The sequence below is a fragment of the Cupressus sempervirens genome, chromosome 5 (genome assembly GCF_028749045.1).
Source record: "Cupressus sempervirens isolate cs-2001-9-10 chromosome 5, ASM2874904v1, whole genome shotgun sequence".
Classification (NCBI taxonomy): Eukaryota; Viridiplantae; Streptophyta; class Pinopsida; order Cupressales; family Cupressaceae; genus Cupressus; species Cupressus sempervirens.
The window spans coordinates 298,258,079-298,265,913 of NC_143122.1; positions in this window are offsets into that span (position 1 = coordinate 298,258,079).

A 7,835-nucleotide genomic window follows, 5' to 3' on the forward strand; every position below is an offset into this window, starting at 1 on the left:
GAGAAAATATTTTAGGAGGTCTACTCATCCTTGTTGACCATCTAAGTGATGGGAGACCCCTCGAACATGGCCAATCATGGAAAGAGTTTGTAATAATGGAGAAATCTTGAATCTCTGGGAACCATGGGTTAGACATGGTTTAGAAAATTGAAGTTATATGTTTTAATGGTTATGTATAGCATTAAGATGTATTTTTAAAGCATTTCCATTAGAATAGGAAAGAGATCTCCATGAGGAGACAATAATGCATTAAAATAGGAGATATGGTTTTAATAACCAACCTTGTATAACCACCAGCAACTCTTTAAAAGGAAAGAGTGGGAACTGAATGGGCAGTTGGAGTAAAGAGAGGAGGAGTAGAGAAACTATGAGAAAGGGAGAAAGGAATTGAGAGTAAAGGATCAGCTCTCTAGCCTTTAGCCAGAGAGTCGCCATGCATACTTTGTAAACATTTTGAGTTTCAAAAATCGTGGCTTTGTTAAAATATCGCTCTCAGTCTTGTAGTCCGATACTTGCGATTAGTAGGTTCTCATTTTATATCTATGGAGTTCAATTACCATACTTGATAGCTCATGTGAATTTGCATTTTTTTTATGTTCATAGTTTGATAGTTAGTTATTTTGGTGGTGGATTGGCGGAGCCATCTTAATGGTTGGAATCGACCAAGTCTCCTTCCAATCAATGAAAGATGGTGGAGTTATGAAGCCATGGGTGGTGAGCATGTTTGAAGAAACTTGATATGCAGAGAGGAAGTCTAGTTTAATGGATATCATGGGTACTCGATTGTAGTGTTTTCGACTGTAGCATTTGTAACCCAAATCCATAGCTAACAGTTCTTGTTTTTATAATGACTAACTCGATAAGGGTGTGGAGGTAATCAACAGAGATGAAGTAGCTATGGGGAGAGATTTAATGTTGGGGGTGAACAAACAATGGAAAGGTGGCAGATGCACTACAGTCTCCATGCACGAGCTGGGTGTGACGAACATGGTGATTGGGAATCACTTCACATGCATGGTCGTTGCTACAATGGTGAGGAGGTTGTTTTGTCTTGGAGGGCTATATAAATGGGTGCTAAGAATGGAAAGACCTGATTTCAAGTAAGAAATAGTGATGAGGATCGGTTCTTTGGACAGTTAAGAAAGTTCAAACTTTACAGATTTTGATACCTAAGATTGGTAATGGTATGATTGGGTGGTGACTATAATCACAGTTTGTGAAGAAGTCGTGAGGCATGTGAAGAAACTGTGTTGTCTTGCTATTTACTATATTTTTTTGCAAAGGAACCTGAGCTATCAACACAAAGATAGTGAGCTCGATAGTGACTTGGATGATAAAGGTGGCAAAGCTCATAACCGCATAGTGTAGCGATAAGGTGGTGAAGGGAAAACTAAAATATTTAAGTGTTTGGTGCTCCGGCCATGCATGTATCCATTTATGTGTGGGTTGGTTGTGCCGATGGAGGAAATGTTGAAGAGTGTTTGATAGTCATGTAATTGGAACCCAATTTTTGTTAGTTATGACTGTATTATGTTTGAAAGGTGGTATGCATATTAAACATGCATAACTATAGTGTGATAGTCTAGAAAGACATTGAAGAGTCACGGAGGATATTCATTAGAATGTTGCAGGATTTTGAGCCTCTAACCTGAGGTCTGTCGAGTAGGTACAGTTAGAGATGCAGTGTGAAGAACATTTATGATGAGTTTTGCAGGATTGAGAAATTGGGCCTCCATGATATTACATCATATTACAACCTCCTCACCATTGTAGCAACGACCATGCATGCGAAGTGATTCCCAATCACCATGTTGGTCACACCCGGCTCGTGCATGGAGACTGTAGTGCATCTGCCACCTTTCCATTGTTTGTTCGCCCCCAACACTAAATATCCATTATTTGTTTGTATTCTGATACTTGCGATTAATAGGTTCTCATTTTATATCTATGGAGTTCAATTACCATACTTGATAGGTCATGTGAATCTGCATTTTTCTTATGTTCAGAGTTTGATAGTTATTTTGGTGGTGGATTGGCAGAGCCATCTTAATGGCTGGAATCAACCAAGTCTCCTTCCAATCAATGAAAGATGGTGGGGTTATGAAGCCATGGGTGGTGAGCATGTTTAAAGAAACTTGATATGCAGAGAGGAAGTCTAGTTTAATGGATATCATGGGTACTCGATTGTAGCATTTTTGATTGCAGCATTTGTAACCTGAACCCATAGCTAACGGTTCTTGTTTTTATAATGACTAACTCGATAAGGGTGTGGAGGTAATCAACAGAGATGAAGTAGCTATGGGGAGAGATTTAGTGTTGGGGGTGAACAAACAATGAAAAGGTGGCAGATGCACTACAATCTCCATGCACGAGCCGAGTGTGACCAACATGGTGATTGGGAATCACTTCGCATGCATGGTCATTGCTACAATAGTGAGGAGGTTGTTCTATCTTGGAGGGTTGTATAAATGGGTGCTAAGAATGGAAAGACCTGATTTCAAGTAAGAAATAGTGATGAGGATCAGTTCTTTGGACAGTTAAGAAAGTTCAAACTTTACAGATTTTGATACCTAAGATTGGTAATGGTATGATTGGGTGGTGACTATAATCACAATTTGTGAAGAAGCCATGAGGCATGTGAAGAAATTGTGTTGTCTTTCTATTTATTGTATTTGTTTGCAAAGGAACCCAAGCTATCAACACAAAGATGGTGAGCTCGATAGTGACTTGGACGATAAATGTGGCAAAGCTCATAACCGCATAGCGTAGCGATAAGGTGGTGAAGGGAAAACTGAAATATTTAAGTGTTTGGTGCTCTGGCCATGCATGTATCCATTTATGTGTGGGTTGGTTGTGCCGATGGAGGAAATGTTGAAGAGTGTTTGATAGTCATGTAATTGGAACCCAATTTTCGTTAGTTATGACTGCATTATGTTTGAAAGGTGGTATGCATATTAAACATGCATAACCATAGTGTGACAGTCTAGGAAGACATTGAAGAGTCATGGAGGATATTCATTAGAATGTTGCAGGATTTTGAGCCTCTAACCTGAGGTCTATCGAGTAGGTACAGTTAGAGATGCAGTGTGAAGAACATTTATGATGCATTTTACAGGATTGAGAAATTGGGCATCCATGATATTACATGAGATTACAACCTCCTCACCATTGTAGCAACGACCATGCATGCGAAGTGATTCCCAATCACCATGTTGGTCACACCGGGCTCGTGCATGGAGACTATAGTGCATCCACCACCTTTCCATTGTTTGTTTTCCCCCAACACTAATTGTCCATTATTTGTTTGTAGTCTGATACTTGCAATTAGTAGGTTCTCATTTTATATCTATGGAGTTCAATTACCATACTTGATAGCTCATGTGAATCTGCATTTTTTTTATGTTCACAATTTGATAGTTAGTTATTTTGGTGGTGGATTGGCAGAGCCATCTTAATGGTTGGAATCGACCAAGTCTCCTTCCAATCAATGAAAGATGGTGGAGTTATGAAGCCATGGGTGGTGAGCGTGTTTGAAGAAACCTGATATGCAGAGAGGAAGTCTAGTTTAATGGATATCATGGGTACTCAATTGTAGTGTTTTTGACTACAACATTTGTAACCCGAATCCATAGCTAACGGTTCTTGTGTTTATAATGACTAACTCGATAAGGGTGTGGAGGTAATCAATAGAGATGAAGTAGCTATGGGGAGAGATTTAGTGTTGGGGGCAAACAAACAATGGAAAGGTGGCGGATGCACTATAGTCTCCATGCACGAGCTAGGTGTGACCAACATGGTGATTGGGAATCACTTCGCATGCATGGTCGTTGCTACAATGGTGAGGAGGTTGTTCTGTCTTGGAGGGCTGTATAAATGGGTGCTAAGAATGGAAAGACCCGATTTCAAGTAAGAAATAGTGATGAGGATCGGTTCTTTGGATAGTTAAGAAAGTTCAAACTTTACAAATTTTGATACCTAAGATTGGTAATGGTATGATTGGGTGGTCACTATAATCACAGTTTGTGAAGAAGCCATGAGGCATGTGAAGAAATTGTGTTGTCTTGCTATTTACTGTATTTTTTTGCAAAGGAACCCGAGCTATCAACACAAAGATGGTGAGCTCGAGAGTGACTTGGATGATAAAGGTGGCAAAGCTCATAACCGCATAGTGTAGTGATAAGGTGGTGAAGGGAAAATCAAAATATTTAAGTGTTTGGTGCTCTAGCCATGTATGTATCCATTTATGTGTGGGTTGGTTGTGCCAATGGAGGAAATGTTGAAGAGTGTTTGATAGTCATGTAATTGGAACCCAATTTTTGTTAGTTATGACTGCATTATGTTTAAAAGGTGGTATGCATATTAAACATGCATAACCATAGTGTGACAGTCTAGGAAGACATTGAAGAGTCATGGAGGATATTCATTAGAATGTTGCAGGATTTTGAGTCTCTAACCTGAGGTCTGTCGAGTAGGTATAGTTAGAGATGCAGTGTGAAGAACATTTATGATGAGTTTTGCAGGATTGAGAAATTGGGCCTCCATGATATTACATCACTAACACTCACTAGTGTGTGGTATTTTTTATTGTGGTTGTTGCACATCATGAAGAATTGTTGGAACATCACCTTTTGGAGTATCATCGAACACTACATAATCATCTTCTTTCTTCTCATGTTTCTAAAATAGATCTTTGTGCAACACTTCCTCATTGATAATGACATCCCTGCTTCTTACAATTTTATGTTTTTAAAAATCCCAAAGCCTATAACCAAATTCATTAATGGCACATCCAACAAATACACATTTCTTTGACATAGCTTCCAGCTTGGTTCTATTTTTAGAATCTATATGAGTAGATGCTTCACAACCAAAGGTTTTAAGAAAAGAATAACTCACCTTATTACTAGTCCATGCTTCCTTTGGAATACCACAACCAAAGGATAAGAGGGACCTCTATTAATCAAATACATAGTAGTATTGATAGCCTCCACCCACATGTGTAAGGGCCACCCAACATGCAACTTCATGCTTCTTGCACACTCCATTATAGTCTTGTTCATGCATTCAACCACTCCATTTTCTCATGGAGTCCTTGGAATATTTTTCTATCTGTGAATACCATTAACGGAGCAATAATTTTCAAATTCATGATTATAATACTCACTACCATTACTAGATCTTAGACATTTTAATTTCTTACCAGTCTTATTTTCAACCAAGCATTTTCATTTCTTAAAAGTTTGAAATACATCATATTTATGTATAAGGAAATAAACTTATACCTTTCTATTTGCATCATCAATAAATGTAACATAATAATGAGAGCCACCAAGGAAAGATACCTGAGCTAGTCCCCATACATCAGTATACACAAGCTCTAAGTTTTTCTTTTTATTTTCCTTCCTAGTCTTCACAAAACTCACTCTCTTTTATTTTCCATACACACAACTTTCATAGAAATCCATATTAACACATTTCAGACCTAGTAAAACTTTCTTTTAATGAAGTACTTTTCATACCTTTCTCACTCATGTGCCCAAGTTTGTTGTGCAACAATGCTATATTAGAATGTACAATAGCTATTTGTTCTCCCTCCTCAACTACAACAATTGTTTCTAAACATTCATTTTTCTCTGAAACAATTAAAGTGGAAGGAACAATATGACCTGTACAAAGATATAAGGTGCCTACTTTCACACCTTTTGTTACTACAAGGGAACCTTTTGAAGTCTTCCAATTTTTATCATTAAAAGTAACTACACAACCCTCATCACTAAGTTGTCCTGCTGAAATTAAATTCTTACTCAGCCTTGGAACATGTCTTACCTCATGTAGTAGCCAATGATTCTCATTCTACAACTTAATCTTAACTTCTCCCTTTCCAACAATCAATAGGTTTCACTATCTTCCAAATAAACAAGTCTAAAATCCCCTTGGACATAATCAATTAAATAACCTCTATAAGGTGTAGCATGAAATGAAGCACCAGAATCTAAAAACCATGAATCGTCAACACTTTCTAAAGACATAAGCAAAGCATCCTCTTCAAAATCCTTGTCTCCATCTGGTTTATCTCCTTCATTTTTCTTTCAAGTCTAGTAGTCTTTCTTTTTATGTCCTATTTTACCATAGTACCAGCAATCATTTTTTCCTCCCAATTAAGACTTCCTTTCCTTTGACTTTTCTCTTGGTTTTCCGCGATTTATGCAATTACTTTCTCTCTCAATCTTTTTGCCTCTACTTTGTGTGTTCAAAGGACTTCCTGATGTAGATCACCTTGAAGTTTTCTTATGAGTTTCCTCACTCAAAATAACACCAATCACATCATCATATTTTAGGGTACTAGATCCAGAAAAAGAATTACTCACAACCATTATCAAGCCATTCTAGCTTTTAGGCAAAGAACACAAAATTGAGAGAGCCATAATTTCTTCATCAAAATTAATACCCATAGAAGATAACAGACTTGTAATAGTATTAAACTCATTTAAATGATCCATAATAGATCCACATTTTTTCATTTTCATATTAAATAAATGCTTCATGAGAAATACCTTGTTTGAAGCAGAGTGTTTTTCATACAATTTTTGTAGGGTTTCCATCAACTCTTCTATTGTCTTTTCTTTTGTAATATTAAATGCCATTGATGGTGCCAGGCATAATTGAATGCTTCCAAGTTCCTTTTTGTCTAGAATATCCCAATCATCATGTAAGACCCCTTTCCCAGTATTATATTATAAACCATAAATAACATGAATATGGTAAGAACTAGGAAACATAAAGAGGTGAGATGTCATGTGACTTATAGACTAAAACCATACACCTTATGATAGAAAGATGATAAGTAGGTTCTAGGAATTAGGTATGTCATGATTGGCATCCTTATTAATATTGAACTTGAGATCTTACTAAGATTGGTTTACCTTGTAGTCATTGTCGTCATAAGTATTGTATTCAAAATTTTATCAGATTCATAAGCTAAGACCCTATGGAATAAAGACTTGAGAAATTATAACTTTAAAAACTATGCCGATGGGTTCATAGTATGTTATTATCTATTAGGGTAGTTGTTTTAGGAGTCCAATGTGAAAAGATGAGTAACACTTGCCCTTGTGAGTAGTAGTAATAATAATAGACAGAACTCATTGTATCAATTTAGTTAAAGGACTACTTAGTAGAGCTCGACATGATGTAAATATAATAAGTCAATTTTTGTACAAGCAGCATTAGGTGGATAAGCTACAGTGAATGATGATCAAGATGAAGATATAAAATTTTGACTAACACATATAATGGGTTTACCTAATGACTGATTTTGAACTTATGCAAACATGATTATGAAAATGTCATGATTTCCTGACATTAGTGATTTTAGAGACATATGCCTTGTAATGTAACATCTCATAATGATAACAAGATAGTTTTAGTAATCAAACTATATGTAATTGAATTAAACAATACTAGTTGTGATGATTACATTTTGGTGGCTTTAACCTAAGGTATGTTATCAAAACTAAATTTCATGTTGGTTGATTTAGCAATATAGATCCAAAATTTTGTCATGTTGATAGGAAATGGATTAGGATGTGGTTTAGAATGTTAGTTGGATGATTTGATTACAAAATTAATGTTGATATGTAGATTCTGTCATTTTAACATTTCAAAAAAACTTTATATGAAAATTATTGAGAAATAAAAGTTGATTACGACAGTGGAGTATGTTAAAATTGATTATGATGATTTATGATTAAATGTAATGTACAAATTTTGATATTTTAACATTTTGAATGTCCTATTTGAAATGATTAAGTAAAGGAATTCCATTGATTTATGTG